The sequence below is a fragment of the Pezoporus flaviventris genome, unplaced genomic scaffold (assembly GCF_033815535.1).
Source record: "Pezoporus flaviventris isolate CSIRO_AGI_PZ_B2104156 unplaced genomic scaffold, CSIRO_AGI_Pfla_v1 ptg000041l, whole genome shotgun sequence".
Lineage (NCBI taxonomy): Eukaryota > Metazoa > Chordata > Aves > Psittaciformes > Psittacidae > Pezoporus > Pezoporus flaviventris.
The window spans coordinates 2,482,384-2,500,925 of record NW_026892589.1 but is presented as its reverse complement, the minus strand read 5'-3'; the positions used below and the strand labels follow the sequence as shown (position 1 = coordinate 2,500,925).

The window sequence follows — 18,542 nt, the reverse complement described above, 5'->3', positions numbered from 1 at the left end:
CCACATGGTTCACAGCAAGAACCAGGTGGCACCAGCCTGTATCAACATCAAGCCTCTCCAGAGAGATTGCCAGAACACAACCATCATGCTCAGCTATAGACTAAGCTGAAACCAGCAGGCACTTCCCTATTGACAGGTGAGTTTGCCTTCATTTGGAGATGCCATTTGAACCTTGTCAACCATTTGTGTTACCCTTTTGTTTGGACTGATTCCCAGTGGTGCCCACAGGACCTAAACAAGGGCTGCTCTTCACACTGTTCACACCTACACTACTAACGTATTTATTTTCCCCAATACTTTCCACCTTGAGGATAGGAATAAGGGAGGAGTATTAGTTACAGAGTGGCAAGTATTTTGGGCCCACTTCCACCATCTTTTTAAGCCTTTCTTTAAAGCAACTCACACAGCTTGCAACTATGTCTGAATCAGAATTTAAATGACTTTCAGTCAATGTAACAACTTAGAGAAATACTTACCAAATGCTAAGGCAAAAAAGAGAACTGTAACGATTTCCATGTATAAGTCTTGGTTTCTTTTGTAACAACTGTCAACCAAAAACCAGCTGATAATGGAACCACAAGAAACACCGGGCTTTCAGCTTTCATTCAAGTTTGCAATTGGATATTGCATTGTCATACAATTCAATCACAAGTTCCCATTTCTATCAAGAGGAGGTTCATTCAGCTTTCCAAAACAATGTCTTTTGACCACTTGCATAGCTAGCACTGAACACAATCATAGTTTAGGGCTGAAAATTAAGATACTGCCTAAACTTAAAGGTTGCTTGAGAATACTGGTATTGGTTAGGTGTAGAGGCAGTTATCTAGCAACCCTAACAGATGAATTTAAGAGCAAAAAGCCCCCCCAAAACCAACCATCAATTTGCTTACATATTTTATCTTAGGGAGGAAATCCTTATAAGCTATGCTGACACATGATTCTTTTAAAACAGCAGCCATGGCTCCACTCAGAAGATTCAGTGTTGCTATTGTATTAGGTTATTTATAGTGGCAAATCCTTTGTAGTTAATGCATAAACACCCACCCAAACTTCATTTACAGTTGAAATGGCAGGTAATTTAGATAGAAGGGATGATGTTACTTCAGCTGGGAGTCAAAAAGATGATGTGATAAGAGTGTGAGGCTTCTCCTATAAATAAAAGTGTTCAGTCACACCTGGCTCGCCCAAGCCCTCCATCTTCTCATCAGAGCTGTGCTTCTCTCATCTGCCTCCCACTGCCTAATGTTTCATCTTCAGAAAGATTCATTTCAAACCAGGTCTCGCAGACCTCACAGCCTTGAGTAGCACTGTGCAACCCTACAAATAATGGGAGTTAAACAGCCGCACTAAGAATACATACATCGTTGTGCATAACCCCTAAGAGCATTGGCCATGTGCTCCCAAAGGCTCCAGCCCTCAGGTTATTCTGTCCCAGGATGCAGATGACAAAGAGGGGAATTGGGGAGGAAAACATGGCTGAAAGGATCAACCGGGTTGGAAGAGACTTTTAAGATCATCAAGTCCAACCTTTACCCCAAAGGTTTGGATCTGCTGAATACATTTCAAGAGAAAAACAACATTTTGATGAATACCAACCAAGGAAATACAAGTATAAAATAGAAAAATAGACTTTGAGGAAGAAACACCTTCAGGATTTTCACTGAAACAAACATTACATTGCTTATTTTTTGATTCTAAGATGGCACAACCAAAAGCTTCAGGTCGTCAGTGACACACACCTCAGAGACAACAAATGCACAAAAGCCACGTTTGCTTTGAACTTACTGGCTTGTCCTCCATTCTTCACTCACAGGACACCATGCCTCAGCCCCGCGGGCTCCCACAGAGCCGCACAGCACCGCCTCTCCCGCTGCGCCCTGCCGCGCTCGGGCCGCCTCACCGCTACTCGGCGCCTCCGTATTCCTCCGCCCCTCCGCGTGCAGCTTCGCGCCTCAGGAGCGCCTAAGCCGCCCTCGTCCGGTGCGGGCGGGTTTGATCCCGGCAGGGAAGGAACGGGCCCCGCTGAGAGGAGCAAACCCGAGCAGCTCAAGGCAGGTTCAGGACTACTTCAGCAGGTAACGTGTCCCTGTGCCCATTCCCATGGCAGGGATACCGCAGGCAGGCGGGGCGCCTGCACCGGGGAGGGTTTTCTGTTTCTGTGTAGCCTTGTGGCCGGCTCCGTGCAGGCCACCATGAGAGGAGGGAAGGAGGCTCAGGCTGGCAGGGGCAGGAGAAGTCGTGTTGGTGTTCGTGTGTGGCAGAAGGGAAATCCCAAGTGTCATTCTGTTGATTGATGGTATTGGAATCCTGTAAAACTTATCCTTTTCTACTACTGGATCATTCTCAGCTAGGGGATGAGGATGGCGCTACCAGTAGTGTGCCCTATCAGTGGCCCAACTCATGGATGAAGCCAGCAGCTGTCACTTTGCTGACAGCTCCATTGCTGTCCACTGGAGAAGAACAGGGATCAATTCCTTCCCAAAAAAGCAAAACCAGCTTTATAGCATTTTTAAGCTCACTTCTGGCTTAGAGTGATCCAAATAATTTTGTTATCATGAAAGGACCTGTTTTCTGTTCCTGTTGTGGGGAGCTCCACCTCGTCTGCACTGGTGAGGGAAAGACTTGAGCATTCAGACAGCAATAAAGATGGAAACTGAGAGGAAAAGGGGCAAGAATCAAGGTGGTTCCTCATAAATAATTTCATAGGACTAAAATCAGCATGTACTGTGTGCTGTAATGAAATAAAGCAAAACCACAAGAGGTAATTGAGGCAATATCCTGAAAGCGGAAAAATTCTCCCTGGGGTTCCCATTGTCCTGAAGCTTATTTTCATGTGTCTTGCTCTGTATTGAATAACTCACTGCCCATTGATCAGTGATACTGGGTGTTGCAGTGGATAATCATTCAAATATTTACAGATTCTCTCATTAGAAATCCCAAACATCTTTCCCGTGTTTAACATTATGCCACAATGTGCCAGCAGCTGCCACAGCAGCATCACTGATATCACTCCCGGGAAGAGGTGAAGGTGCCATGCAGTGCCTGAATCAAGGGATTGCTTTAGAATATTGTGGGGTAGAACTTGCTTTTCTTTTTAACCTGGTGTTTGAGACATGAAAATCCTGTGTGGTACAGGTGAACTGTTTGAAAGCAGGTTGGTATTAAGCTTAGTGTTCCAACCACTGGTTTGGATGAGTTGATGTAGCCCAGAGATGAATATTAACCATTCTATGATTAAGAGATTAAGGGAGGCAGATATGTGAAGTAGCTGACCTTGAAAACAAGTTGAGATACCCAGGTTTTGGGCTGCAGAAAATTACACATGAATTGCATACTACTGTCCTGTTTGAGGTACTATGGCTTGCAAACGTTTTGGAAGCCAATTACATAATGAACTGTTCTGGACTTTATCAAACAAAAAAACTTAAAATGCACCCTCCCTACCAAAAGCTGCCTCTACACAGCAGCAGAAAATACTGCCTATCAGTTGAAATATGATTGTTCTGCTGTCTTAGGTATATAGGATTAACCCTAAGACTTCCTCTGTGGAAGGATCTGTTGTAAAGAACAACTTCTCACATTCATTTTCTGTACCATAATATCAAATCCTTGTACTTCACTAAATTGAATTTGCAGTGAGCTACACAAAGCAGAGAGGCTGATTTGTAAAACCTCTTCAGCTGCAAGTCCTCCTTGCATGGGAGGGAATTCCCTAATAGATCCAGGGAGCTGATTTCAACAATAGAAAGGAGAGGGCTTTTTGAGGCAATAAGGGGGAAAGAGATGTAGTAGGCACTGGAATAGAAGACAGTGAACTATTGTGTCAACATATCTGGTTTTGCAGTCCTCTACAGGAGTTACTCATTTCTGCAGATTTTCAATGATGACTGCAGGTCCCTGTACCTTATTTCTTCTAGCATGCACAGTACTGCTTTCCTTATCACAGGATCATTCTACATCACTGCAGGTTTGTATCCTCCAAAGAACCAGTCACGTGGGAATGACACAACAAACTAAAGCAAGACTGCAGTTCTGATTAATGAGAGGATATTGCTTTGTTTTAGCTGAGCACCAGAAACATTTCTTAATGATGAGATGTGAAACTGTCTTCCAATGGAACATACAGAGGCCCTATTATTACAGTCACTTGTAATTACGTTGTACAGAATACTCTGCAGGCAGCAGTTCCAGGACAAAACCAAGCTGATATTCTCTCTCCAGAGTTCCTGAACCTCACTACGTGAACCATGCATGTGGGTTAGCAGGTGTGAGAATGCCTGTGATTTGCCAGCTGTCTTGCGTAGGCTGTTCACCTGTGTATAATTAAGAGTTCATGTGTATAACATCTTCAGAACTCTCTGGAAGGTGATAAGTGACCTTGATTCCCACTGAATTCATAGAAATGAAGCAGTTTTCAGTTACAAGGAAGGGTTCCATCTACAGAATCATGGCCCTAATGAAATGTGGGAATGGAAAAGAGCAGCCTTCATTCAGAATTTGAATAGAGCATTGATATATTTATTCCTTTTGGTCATCAAAATTTTCACACTGTATAGTAGTAACAAAGGCATTAAATTTGCAGTTAAGTCTCCTCATTCCATAGCTGAAAAAAGAAACCTCTTCTGAAGTTAAAAAAGATTCTGGACTGTTTCTCAGACCAGCCTTATCTGCTGGCTTCACCTGGGAATTGAAAGATAAAATGGAACTAAAAAAGAGTGTGGTATCTCTAAATTGACCAAGACTCAGATACACAAAAATCTTCCGAAAATGTCACATGTGAGAGTTCCATAAAATGTTCTCAATCAAACATGTCTAGAGAAATATCCAAAGCCATCCAGGTAGAATAGAGAAAATGGTGAAAAGAGGGAGGGGTGCAGGTTTTTAGAGAAGCTAAAATATGCTGAACAGAATAAATCTCCAGTGGGCAACAAAAATAACAAAGATCCAAGTTAGTATTTTTGTCTGCAGCACTAAGTATTACAGAATACCTTGCTTTGGCTGATGACAGGGAAACTGAAGATTTTTGAATACTCAGCCATAAGGATCATTTCTGCTCTCTTTGGGCAGCCCCGGCAATGGTGTGACTTGAAACATCTCTTCTCTGATACAGCTGTACTTGGTTGCATGGGCAAACTTGGGTCTACCCGCCCAGACATCTGGCATGTAAGGGTAAGTACTGTAGGCTCGTGACACCTACCAGTCCTGTCTGCATGTACAACAGGCACTGCAGGGTCATTCCTGATGGAATGTCATCTTGTTGTCCTGGTTTAGGTACTCCGCAGTGTTACTATAATGTGGTTTTCAAGTAGTCATCCAGTGCCAGTAAGTGTTTTCCACAACACCGGTATTGATTCTAATGGAGCCTAGAGGGTAACCCATATTTTCTAGTGTTCATTATGGCACTTCAGGAATGAAAATAGCTCTAGCCAGACTAAACAAGGCTAAATTAAAAGAACAAATGTCCTTTCTATAGGACAAGCATAATAACTTCTAGTTATAGGTCAGTGGAGGAACTGACAGCATCATTTCTTTAGGATACAATGATGTCAGAGTGCACAGCTTTGGTTTGTTGACTGAAGGAGATTTTGTATTCCCATGTATCTTATCGTCAGCACTTTCAAATCAGTTTTATCCTTTTGAGGAAGGGAAGTGAGAGTTGGAGGCTGGGTTTTTATTAGACACAGCTGGTCTGGGGGACGTCATTTGTTCCTAAACCTGGGGCTGACTTTCATATGAAACCCTTAGCAATGGGGGTGGATGCTGGGGCAGGGGGAATCACTTGAAGTAGTTTCAACAGCTGGGGGTCAAATTATAGAGGAAAAGTGGAGAGAAGTGAAATTTATAATCTATAATTTGAAACCAAAATAAGAATGAGACAAGCTTATTTGAAGGACTGGAAGGAAAAGGATGTGATATATGGCCTGATACAGCCAAGCAAAATGAACACTGCCATTGCGCTATTACTTTGCGGACAATCCAAAAAACCAAAAGGGCCTATTAAGGCTGTCTCTGTGGAAATCTAATTAGGTCATACAAACAATCTCTGTTGTTAATAGGAGCCTTTAACCATACATGGATGCCTTAAGAAGGCTGTAGCAGATATAGGAAAGATTCTGATCCATGAAGGGAATAAAAAGTGAATGCAAGAGAAGGAGTAACAGATGAGGAACTGGCATAGGGGAAATCTATAAAGAGAAGAATTAAAGAAGTAGGAGAGAAACACCTAAGAGCCAAATTCTTCCCTAGAGGTGATATTATACTGTTATAGGGACATAATATGCTTTTTTTGTTTGAAGTTAAGGGAATGGAGAAAAGCAAATGTTAGGAAGCAATGCATTTTGAGGGGAAAAAAATTGGTAAGATCTTCCAAAGAAAAGTGTGGGGAAGACCATGTTAAAAGCATGTGCTTGCTTAGAGCGGGTGACTGCCTGTAGCATCCTAGTGAAAGAGATATAAAAGAAAGATTGGTGTAAATTAAAATAGAATTATTAAAAGACCAGTGGTACCACTTCTGCCTTCAGGATGTTATGCAAGAAAGTATGCGGGTCCGCACCCAGTGCAGACTGTTCTCCTTCAGACTACACCACAAAGTGACTTCTTCACCCTTGCACTGAAAGCGTTTTCCCTCTTTACGCTTGTTATCTTCTTTCCTTCCGAAGCTCCAAGGTAGCAAATAACTATTTCACACCTATTACTCTCATTATATCCCAATAATATTCTAACCACCTCTCTGGCAGTGAACCCCACTCCTGTACTTATTATAACTACGTGTTGAGTAATGTTTCTACAAACATATCCTAGAATTTTGAAAGAATTATGGACTTAACCATAGCAGGATACTCTGTAGGCCAGTGAATGTTCAAGTTATATAGCACTGTAGCTACAGAGGGAGAATTTAATATCTGAATATTTGCAGAAAGCTCACACTGAATGGTACAGTTGTTCATAACATACTTGGAATGTGCTGTTCAGTAACCAGTGAGTGTATGGTATTCACATCACCTGAGTCCTGTAACTAGCCCACTTCGGGTGGATTTGCAGATGGGTTATTCACAGCATATTATGAGATTATGAATTATTTACAGTGAGGAATATTACACACCAGCATCTACAAGTAATAATGCATAATATGATATTTCAGAATGTCACAATCCACTTACAAATAGCTCAGTACTATAAAGGATCTAACTCAGTACTCAAAGTCAGAAAGAATCTTCCCCATAGGTTTTTAAGTCTCCTTGAATCACATGCCAAAAGAGTGATGCTTTGAGTCAAGAATCAAGAGTGAAAGTGCCATGATTAAAAATGGCATCTTCAGTAATCATATGCATTTTAATACAGCAATGCATGGTCCTACAGCATTTTTCCAGGATATTTAGCCTTCTCAGCAACAAGCTGTAACAAACCATAGTGTAGTAAATATCTCTACTTGTTACCAGTGCATGTTGCCTCAAAACCAAGAGTAAAGTCAGAATACTGGTAGTCTGAGGAGGAAGCCATGAATTTTTGAAACGGCTCTGAAAAAGGCCTCAATAATGCCAGATACTGAGGCAGAATTTTTTCAAACTCAAACGTCTGAATAAGGCACTACAGAAAAATATCCTCATTGTGGATCACTTCATTCACAACTCTTGACATTTGTTATTGTACATGCAAATGAAGCAGTCAAAGAGCTGCCGGGGGGTTTAGCTTTCCATGAGTGAGCTGCATTTAGACTGAGATGGAACTTGTTTACCGTAAATCTTTGCCTGTTGCAAATAAAACTGCAACAGTTTGCTAACAGGGGTTTAAAAAAGGCCAAAAATAAAAGAATGAAAACTAATATGAAGTATTTATAAAAATGAAGCAATATATATGCTGATCATATACATGCACCCTGTTTATCAGCAGGTGCCACTACATATAGGAAACTTGAGGCAGTGATTTGGTAGCAAACAGAGTTGATTTGGTATTTTATATATGACATCATCATTGCTGGATGGCTCTTTGGAATAAATAACCTCTTCCACATGTCCCAAAGCACACAGCTCCCAATATAAATTTCAATTGCTGTAAGACTCAAGGACGTCCTAAATCACCTTGGGTTAATAAACAGCAGAAATAGAGGAGGAGGTGGATCCAGGATTTGTTTTCATTATTCCACCAGAACTAGTTCAGATGAAGTAATTGTTAAATGCATTAGATACAATGCAGGGCAATCAGGAAGTAAAAACATGAAGGTGGGAGAGATGTTTATATTGGATTTACATACTGAAAACCTGGCAGGTCATAGTGCTGTAACTCATGTATTGCCAGGCTAGGCCTGGAATCATGGAAGCATTCAAGATAAGTTTGAGATTCCTTCATGGCTTAAAGAGCAGTGTGCTTGTCAAGTATCTTTGGAGAGGTCTGTGTTAAGAGAAATTTTTGAGAAGAAAGAGGAAGTACAATATGAAACTTGCATGAGAATAAAAGAAAGCCATAGTAATGTTTGAAAACCAGGAGAGCACTTCTATTCTTACAAACAATAAAATGAATTCCCATGGAGATGATCAGTGACAGACATGCAAAACTCCCACTTACACTTAGCCTGTAATTCTGGAGTATAAATGGTGCCTTTCTCTCTTGCTGTTCCTCTGAATTTAAGGAGACCTGAATAAATGTGTTAAGGCTGAATAACAGAGCAATGCCCATTTAGTTAGAAGTGTCCACTTGTTCTTCCAGGAACTAACAAGTGAAAAAGTGGATCCTTAGCCAATTTATGCTGCACCTCTTCTAAAAGAAGTTGGAATTATTTCAGCGTTATCTTTGCTTACCAATCTGCAAAACGAAATTGTCTTCAGGGATTAATTTGTAGGTGGCACATTTGCATGTAGCATGACCTATCATTGCAACAAAATGTAGACCCTATTCTAGATACTCAGCTTCTGTTTCACTGAAGTTTTGAGTTTTGGATGCAGTTTCAAGCCTTTCATATGTGTGATGCAACACAGAGGACATCAGAGTTGCATTCCCTGAAATTTTGTGAAGCTTGGATTTAGGTATGAATATTGATTAGTTTTCAGTGTCTTAACAACATCTGCGGTCTCTTACTACTCTCCATAGCAGCACAAAATAGATCCCTCCCAACTTAAACACCTTTGGACATTAAATTTACTTAGTGGAAAACTGTGTTTAGTAGAGTCTCCAGAGCCCTGCTGCTCTTCAGGAGCAACTTATTGCTCACAGTTTCATGTGCACCTTTAATACAATTGCTGTATTTTAAATGTGATCACATCCTGCTGAAATGAAGTGGTGCATTTGCTCCCATGTCATCCCACAGGGTTTGAAGTCAGGACAGACACTCAAGAAGAGTAGTGGGTTCTGCAGGATGTTCAAATGTTTTGTGTATTTCTCTGTTCCTTCCTATCAGGTGATGATTTCCCTCTCCAAGTTGACCTCACACAGACATTCCACTTAATTCAGTACCATAAGCTTTCTGAATGCCACTCCATCATCTGCAAAAGAAGTATCTTTGAATAGACAATATTGCCCTTTCCTCACTATCTCTGAATGCATATAGTGAAATGCCATCATGATGACTTTGGCCTCTCAAGAAGAAAAGGGGGTAGTGTAAGTACACAGGTGTAGAGAAATCATAAGTACGTAATATGCAAGTTTTCCTTCCTCTCCCTCACCCTGTGTTTTTTTTTTTTTCTCCTTATAATGGATAATAAGGAAGTATAAAAACACAAGGACCTGGCCTGAGTAGTGTTTTCCTTTCAAGACCTGTAGGGAGACCATTTACAAGGAATTGCTGTATCAGAAAAGCTGAAGTTGGAGCAATCCACCTACTTCCTGTGAAAACACAGCCTCAGCTTGCAAATGCAATGGGAGAAATAACCAGTATCCAGACAGATTTCCCCCCCCTACGTACAGCAGTCCCTCATACTGAGCTGCAACCAAGTTCTCCCTAAAAGTAATACATGTAATACTGCAAAATCCCATGGAGAGTGAACTTCCATGTCCATTGTGCGGCTTTTAATAATACAGTTAATAGCATTTTAGTTCGTGATGGAAGGTTAAAAAGGCAAAACAACCTTGCTAACCTAAATGTTGGGTGGTTCTTTGATTGGTGTCATTGGCATGCCATGTGGCATGCAGCTGAACTGCACCACCAGAGAAGCTGAGGCAGTGCGTTAAACTCCATGCTGTTCCTGCACTTCTGTGTTCAGCCAGGGCAGCTGCCAGAGGTGGAGGTGATCGGGAAGCCATGAATAAGAGACCAGAGGGGAGGACCTGGCACTGTGACATCACACTAGTAAGAGCTGCTTTAAAATGTCTGCCCATGACAGGCAGTTGAGAGACACCCAACAGTTTTATCATAGGATAGCAGAGCACACTGATTTCGCTGTTTAAGGCACACTAATGTCACTGTTTATATGTTGTGGCATGTGCTTGCATTTTACTGCTGTTTGTCCATCCCCTTACTTACCTGCCACACTGAATGCAGTGACTTGTTTCACAAGTTTGCTTTGCACCCATTCTCTGTCAGCTCTATACCATACTTTCCCCAGTAGGGAAGAGTTCCATTTATTTATCCTGTCTCCCAGAAAATACTGGTAGAAACTGGATGTTTTAAAAACTGTGAACAGCAGGAGTTTCATGAGTATTCCACTGAGTAGCCCTCTCAGGTTAAAAAAAAACCCAAATCTTTCTTTTAGGGATTTATGCCTTAGGTGAGCATTTCACCAAGTATTTGCTGTGTAGAAATGGTTCTTCCTGTGCCAGAGCCTTCCCCATCCCCAGTGGCAGAATATGCCACAACCACTGGCACAGTGGTGTTCTGGATGTCCTCATCAGGACCAGCTGTTTCATCTTCACGTTCTAATAACTTCCGTCTTGGTTCTATCTGTATTATAAAGATCCCAGGCCACATGGTACCATGCTTGAAATCACGCATGTGGCAAGTCAAAGTGTCACATTAAATCTGTTGAGGGAGAGACCGTGACAATTGCTTCATAGAAGCAGAAGTACTAAGACTTTTGTAAGTCTTAACTTGTTCCAGGAACAGCGAGAGCCTTGTGTGGCAAATTTTAAGTATGCCATTTGAGACCGGGCTCCAGATTATTAGCAAATGAAAAGACCTGTGTGCTTTTCCATGCCAGCATGGTGCAGTGCCTGGTGCATTGAAGCAACTGAGTTGGTAGATGACCGGTGTATGCTCTCTGACCTCCCAAGAAGACAACCCAAGTAGTCTCTGACAAGCCTCGTCCTTCACACCCCGAGACCTTGCTATAAGCCCTGTTCCTCCACACCAGTCAGGGCAGCAAGAGGAGGGCTGGGACAGAGGACAGCAAGCCCAGGGAAGTTTAGTTTAGCAGGCTATAAATCCCCTTTCCCCTCCTCCCCTCTTTATTGCCTGTCTTTGGAAAACACAATCCGATATAAACCAGAGAGAGTGGAAGCAGGGCAATAAAGCTGTACGGCAGGAGCCCTGAGTGTCGCCGGGGTGTTATATTACTGGCATTCCAAGTGGCTGATGTCAGGCTGCCAGCAGTAGGGCCCACAACCCACCAGGGCAAATTCCCAACTGTCCCTGGTGGCCCTGTGACATCCCTTCTGCTCAGATCCCTTCTCGGTGTGAAGCCATTCATCTCTTCTGGCCTTCAGTATTCCCAAATTCTTGAATTATGGTTTGAAGGGCTCTGGTTTCAAAGCCATTCAAATTGAGCACTCTGGCCTTTTGGCTGCAATGGTTTGAGTCAGGATGTTCTTGAAATGCACAGTGTGTTGTTCAAAATGTGTCACATGTCACTGCCACACAGATAAAGATGTTTCCTGATATTCATGTGGCTGGATTAAAATATATGTGCATTGGCTTATTATTAAAACATCAGTTTACATGAATGTAACTCCTTTTAGATAGGGCCAAGAGTTTCAAAGCTGGTAAGCACTTTTGAGTGGCCTACATGAGGGATGGTTTTCACAGGATGGGATCCCAGTGCTTCTGAAGACCTTTTAAGGTACTGAAGGTACTAACCTTTTAAGGTCCCTTTAAGGTCCAATAAATTTGGCACTTAAAAGGGAGCTTCCAACAGTCTTTGCCAGCACCTGCTGTGAAAAACTGAAGAAAAGACTCTTAACCACAAGGAATGAGGTATAAATATTGCTCAGAAACTCAGACCTAATTCCATTCCCAGGAGCTTGCACAGGTATGATTTCTTGGGGTTAGATTTCTTTCTCTTCAATTGTCTTACATTAGGTGTTTGCTATAAACTAACTTGCAAAGCTTGTATAATTGGTAAAGTGAAAGAAATCTCTGGAAAACAATTAACCCTGCTCCTTTTATGCCACGGTTGCACAACCAATTGAAGTCTGCCTGAGTCATCATGCATTGACTCTTCTGTAACTAATCTTTTTCTCTCTCTTGTTGTTATTGTTCAGAGTTGGTTTTAGCTGGATCTGTTTCTGGACTCGATTTGTTACGCAGCTGTATGAATGCTTGCTGGCATGGTGAAGCATGCTGCTAGGGACAAGAGAATAGAAGGTGAACTTTTTGGGGACAGTCTCCTCTCATGTTGACTTAAGACAATCATATAACACCAACCTCAGAGATGCATACCATGATGGCTTTGTTATCTTCTAGGGTTGCACATCTTTCTGTTGAATGAGTAGATGCAACAAACTCAGACGGGAGATCTAACTTTAGATAACCAAAGTTTGGTGAAGCCAAGCATACCATTATTCATCATTATAAGTATATTCGAGTTCTGAGGAGGACACAGCATCATTCAGCTCACTGAAGCGGTAGATCCTGAATGTATATTCAGAGCCCTGAACTCTAAATTGTGCCCCACTGTACAGATATGACACACAATCTGTGTAGCTCCCAAGGATGTCAGGAAAAGTATCCAAATTAACCTTTGAAGTGGACAATTAAAACACAATAAATCCCTGTGTAGACACTTCCTGAGTATTGAAGAGGCCTTAATTCAGGTCAGTCTCATTTGTTTTGTATTGAAGTAAACCAAATCAACTAAAGGTCCCTTTAATCCTAAATGAGAGTGCCTGTGCAGGCGGGTGGAGGGGGCTTAACGCTCTTCAGATTTAATAGTATTTGATAGCAATTACTTAGAATAATCTCCTTTACGAGGTTTTTGGACACTCCTCTCAAATTCAGTAGCACTGTATAACCTTTTGTTATATTATATGGAATAGTTAAAGATGACATTGAAGAGTTAACACTGGAAATTTAATTCTAAAGGGGTTTCTGTACACGAAATGTAGAGATTTTGAATAGCCAAGGAAACAGGAAAAGGACGTTTGATTATCTCACCATTATAGATACACGTTGCCCTCCATATCATTTATTCTGCATGTTTCTGCAAGTCTGTATAGCACTTGTTTTTAGATCTAAGCTAACTTTAGTTCAAGTGAACACAATACCTTCAAAAGAAAGGCTTTATATTAATGATTGGGTTTCCTGGTAGACGTATGAAGGGAGGTTCTTTTCCATTCTCCATCCAGATGGATATTTAATGAATTGAATATCATACTATTTTGCATGAATATGTAACACTTTCAACCCCGTGATCCCAAAATGCCTTTTAAATGCCAATGAACAAAGCCTTCCCACAGCCACTGAGAAAGTCAGGTAAGCACCATAATCCCAATTTTACAGATAGGAAAGACACGATGCTGAGAAGTGAATTGTCTTGCCTAAGGTCACGCACAAGGAGGTGATGACTACATGGAATAAACCAAATTCTTTTAAATCCCTGTCTTGTGACTCAATCACAAGACTGCTCTTCGCTATTGTTTTATAACAAACCTTTATTCCACTATCTCCCTTTCCAGAAATTCTGCTGTCAATACAGGCCTTTCTGTGGTAGCCACATTGTCTGGCACTATCTATTAAGAAAGATGGAGAAGTTGCTGGTCAGATGGTTTAGTGCTGCCATGGCATTTCAATATGGTGGGTTCTTTCTGCTCCTAATCCATTGTATTAGCTTCTGGCAATTCAAGCACCGTCTACTGAATTGCTAGGGGGGAAAGGTCAATGCATTAAGCATAGCAGATTAATACACTGCAGTAAATCCCAGAACCAGCACTTTAAGGAGCCAGTAATATTTCACACGTGATTGTTCTACCAATTGATTGCACCATCTTGTGAGTGTGTGTGTGTATGTGTATTTCTTTTACTCCATTTACGAGCTTTCCCAAGCTCCCCTGTTTAGTGGGGATTGCTGTGTCCCACACTGCTTGCACTTTGATCAGGGAAATTCAATACCTGAGGTCTGGGCTTTATAGGAAAGCAAGGTCCAGATTAAGGGAATTAGCCACAGTATATCACAACTAATAAAAGAGTGATTGAGCCCTACCACAGTGCTGCCCCAGGGGACAGGAGGAAAAAGGGGAGGGGGGGCAGTTAGCAGAGCGGGAGGAAGACTTGCAGATTAAGCTATGTCCATAATTAGAAATGAATAAACCTGCTATCACATCATGCCTCTTATGGTTCTAGTAACCAAAGCAAGATCTTTAAACAAAAGATTTAAGTTACAGCCTTTTCTTTCTTTATAGATGTAAAATTATTTCCCTTTTCTTCCCTTTCTTCATCTTTATTTTGTTGGTTCTGTTAACCTTGTCTATCCCCAGGTTATCAGTGCAACTAAATTACAAATCCTTTTTAGGAATTCTGTGGAGAAATCAATCTCATATTCCACTGATTCTTATGTTCATCTCACACAGTAATTATTGGGAGCTGCAATTTCAGACACTAGGCATAAGGACGACTAGGAGCTACCAACACTGCCCTTGAATGGATCTTGGGGTTTATCTCGAGATAAGGCTGAATAAAAACTTTATGAATACCTACATATTCTTGTGATGAACTAAATCAAAATCATCAACTTTTCTTTCTCCATACTGCTTCCAAAAAAAATCACTCCAAATCCAAGTACACATTTTGTCCTCGAGCTGTTGCTAGAGTAATTTTGTCTGAAGTTTTTCCCAGTAATATGCCAAGAGACAGTGTAAGATCTACATATCCAAACCAGGAGATAGGAGTAGTTATTATTTCCTAGACAGTTATGGAGGAAAAAGAGAATCAGACTGCTGCATGATCAGTTATTCAGTTACAAAAGTGCTTTGTATAAACTATCTTCACATAGGTTCTGAGCTTCATTTTCTTCAAATTCCCATGCCTTTTTATCCCTGAGTTCCTAATCAGAATTTTCCAGGATTTTTTACTCATTTAGGACATTTGCTTGAACAAGAAGTGGTAAAAATGGTAGGAAAACCAGCACAGTGTCTGGCAGCAGCTTTATCATAAATCCATCTGTGGCTGAGTACACTGTTACAGGTGCAGTTGTACAGAGGCAACCTTGATTTATTTCACATCATCTGAGTACTTCACTTTACATGCTCTTTGTCCATGATATTTGTTTGGAAAATATAAAAAAATAACTAATTTTATGTTAACAGTTTGCCTTTAGACATCTGTTTGTGTAGTAGATTTTGGTGCTTATGAATTTAAATCTGCCACTGTGCAGCCAAAGAATTTAAGCACAGACCTTACTTGACTGTAGTGTGCTTTAGGATCTTCCATAGAGTCAAGTACAGGGTTAAGTGCTTCAGTGAATCACAGCCACTTTAAATTAAACTATACCCATAATGAAAGGAGGAACATGTGTTACTTTGAGTCTTGGAGAGTTTTAGGATTTCTGTGTGTTGAATAAATGTCAGCATCCTCTCCAGTGACAAATTCCTCTTTTTTATCATATCTCTTCATTTCAATACTCCTTAGCGCTCCAGCATGTACAATGGTTACTACTGAAGCCAATGGAAAGATTATGTTGAACTAAATACATATTAGATTGGGTTCCTAGAATCCATTTTCACATGCTGTTTATTATTTCAGTTTATTATTATGGTATAAAGTAGATGGATACATAAATGTTCTAATTAGGCTGCTCTGCCTGAAATCCTTATTCATATGCCAGATAATGTATTTTTCACTCAAATGGCACACTAGTATTGATTCGTCACAGTAATGCTTTACAGCGGGGTTTAAAACTTCTGACCATGCACAGTATTTTGAAAGCAGAAGGAATAGTTTTGTGTCCCCTCATGCCTGAGAGCTGATTAAAGGTGCCCCAAGTTTCCAGAAGCCCATAAAATAACTTTTTTTCCCAGGGTTTCCTGCTTTCTAACACTTTTTTTCTTGAAGAGCAGGAATCTTTACACCAAAGCAGACGTTTGTGCTCGTCACATTCTCTCTAAAGAAAACTGGGATCCCAGCCTTGTTAGTTTTGGTATAATTCCCAAAGGTGATTAAAAAAATGAAGAGGAAAGAATGTTAAATTCAAGTTAGAGTATGTTGTGAAAAGCTATCAGGAATTCATGGACAAACGGCTGGTTGATGTGAGCAGAAGATCATGGTTAAATATCAGTTCCTAGAAAGATTCTTTCCTGACACACTCAAGCCATCTCCTTGTCTGTCAGGAATGGGCTAAAGTAAAGAACAAAATTATACGTAATAGTTGAGAAAGAGATGGTGACAGCATCAAAATGTTTTAAGCTTGCCTGAGTATGAGCAATCCCACTGCACTATAACACAAAAATGAAAGTCCTCACTAGGATATTTTATTTAAATAACATCGGCATTAATATAGATACATTCACAGTGTTGTAATCACTTGCTTTTCATGTTGGGAAACTCCTATTTAGTGATTTTCTGTTATGTAGACTGGCACAGGTTTTACCACTCTAATTCCCCAGTATCACCCATGATTCCATCACTGGTTGAAGTATGTGCTGGTTTGGACTGTCTGCTTTCAGCATCTCATTATTCACCTTCCAAATAACACAGAAAAGAAAGAAAACCCACCAAACCTACTTAAAAACAAAAGGCATAGTTGTCATATCAGGTGATGCCTGTAAACACAATACCCTGTGCATAGATGGATCACAGATCCTTGGGCAACATGCTCTAGTGTGAGGCGCCCCTGTTGGAACTGGCTGGCCTTAGGGTCCTTTCCAGCCCAAGCCATTCTGTGATTCTGTGTCCTGGGTATCAGTGAGATAAAGCTGTCAAAGGAAGTCATGTCAATAAATAAATGTGGAAACTTGTTTTAGAAGCTCATTTTAAATCATAGAAATCAGAGCAATAAATGCTCTGATTTCAAATGCACATGAACTTAACATCCCAGTCAAATCCCTCATAACTCTCCAAGATACAACTAGTGTAAGCATACTTCAGTCCCAAGACTAAAATCTTAGGCATAATTTTGTTCCATAGAAGCCAAACTCCAGGTTATCAGAAATACCTCAGTAAGAGCCAAATACAGAAAGTCTTCATGTACACATTAACTTCTTTTCTATTCACAGACTTCAAAAATTGGATTTTTTCACATAAAACAAAGCAGCACCCACTAGCTCTTAGTTGAATACTAAATGAAGCTGCTGAAATGCAGAAGGTATGACATTCATTCAGTACAGGATTGCAAAGACAGCAGTTTTCCAACTGCTCTGATACTTTTTTCCTACCCACAAACAACGCAGAGGGTGAAGGCTGAGCTGCTGCTGCATTAGGCTTTTATGCCTGCTTCTATTCAAGCGAATGGTAAAATTCTGGTATATTTGAACAACGTAGGATCAAGGCTGGGAGACCTGATATAAAGTCTGGTGAAGATTCCCATCAATCCCCATAGCCTTTGCAGCAGGATCCCAGATGAGTGTAAACTTGAAGCAGCTCTGTGGGATTATTTAGAATAACCCAGAACAAGCCTGTGACTGTAACTTAACCCTGGTTTATAAAGTGGCAGGAAATGAAGACACTGTTGATGGGCAGAACTCAGGAAATTGATTAAAACCCTCAAAATCTCTCTTTTGAGATCTATCCCTGCAAGCAGGGAGATGAATGCTACAAGTGATGATACAATACCAGTGAGCAGGGCCAGCCCACAACTCTAATAACTGCTTGCCAGATGGACAGATTGGTTGTCAGAGCAGCAGGAGAGAAATCCTTTGATTGCCAACAACCATAAGCTGAAATTCTGGCAAGGGCAGTTCCTCCCTCACATGCTAAGGCTCAGATGTTGACTAGTGATCCCTGCTGAGGATGTGATACAATGCATATAAATTATAACTATTTAGATAGTTAGGTAGTTTAAACATAGCTAGATATTAGAACAGCTCTGTGGACATATCCTAAACTTTACTGAACAGAATGCACATGGCTGTACAGCAGCCATCCAGACAGGACATTAAAATTAGGATGCTGTCATCTCTACATAGTCATGAAAGATACTTTTATGAGACTTTCACATGCAGCTCAGTTAGCAGATATTCCCATTTCCACCTAGACTGTATGCTCCTGTAATGCTTTAAATCCAGTCTCAGCTGTACAATAATATTCATCTCTCATTTTAACACTTTTTATCAATATTTCTCAATGTATGTCTTACAAAGGAAGCCCATTTGCCTCGTCATTTCATAGAGAGGGACAAAGTCTCAAAACACTTCATTTGCTGACCCAGCAATAAATGCAATCACAAGTTGCCAACTCGGTGCCCCTTTGC

General features: G+C 40.9%; 1 long non-coding RNA gene across 2 annotated transcripts; it reads left to right on the top strand.

Annotated features, from left to right (window-relative positions):
* Positions 1 to 1,935: 1,935 nt before the first annotated feature.
* LOC133275610 (uncharacterized) lies at positions 1,936 to 12,637 on the top strand. 2 transcript variants are annotated; one of them, XR_009745619.1, is made up of 3 exons: positions 1,936 to 2,055; positions 5,068 to 5,169; positions 12,406 to 12,637. It is a non-coding gene; the product is annotated as an uncharacterized LOC133275610 (long non-coding RNA). The 2 variants fall into 2 exon arrangements; XR_009745620.1 differs by lacking the exon at positions 12,406 to 12,637 and adding an exon at positions 9,392 to 9,500.
* The last annotated feature ends 5,905 nt before the right edge of the window (positions 12,638 to 18,542 follow it).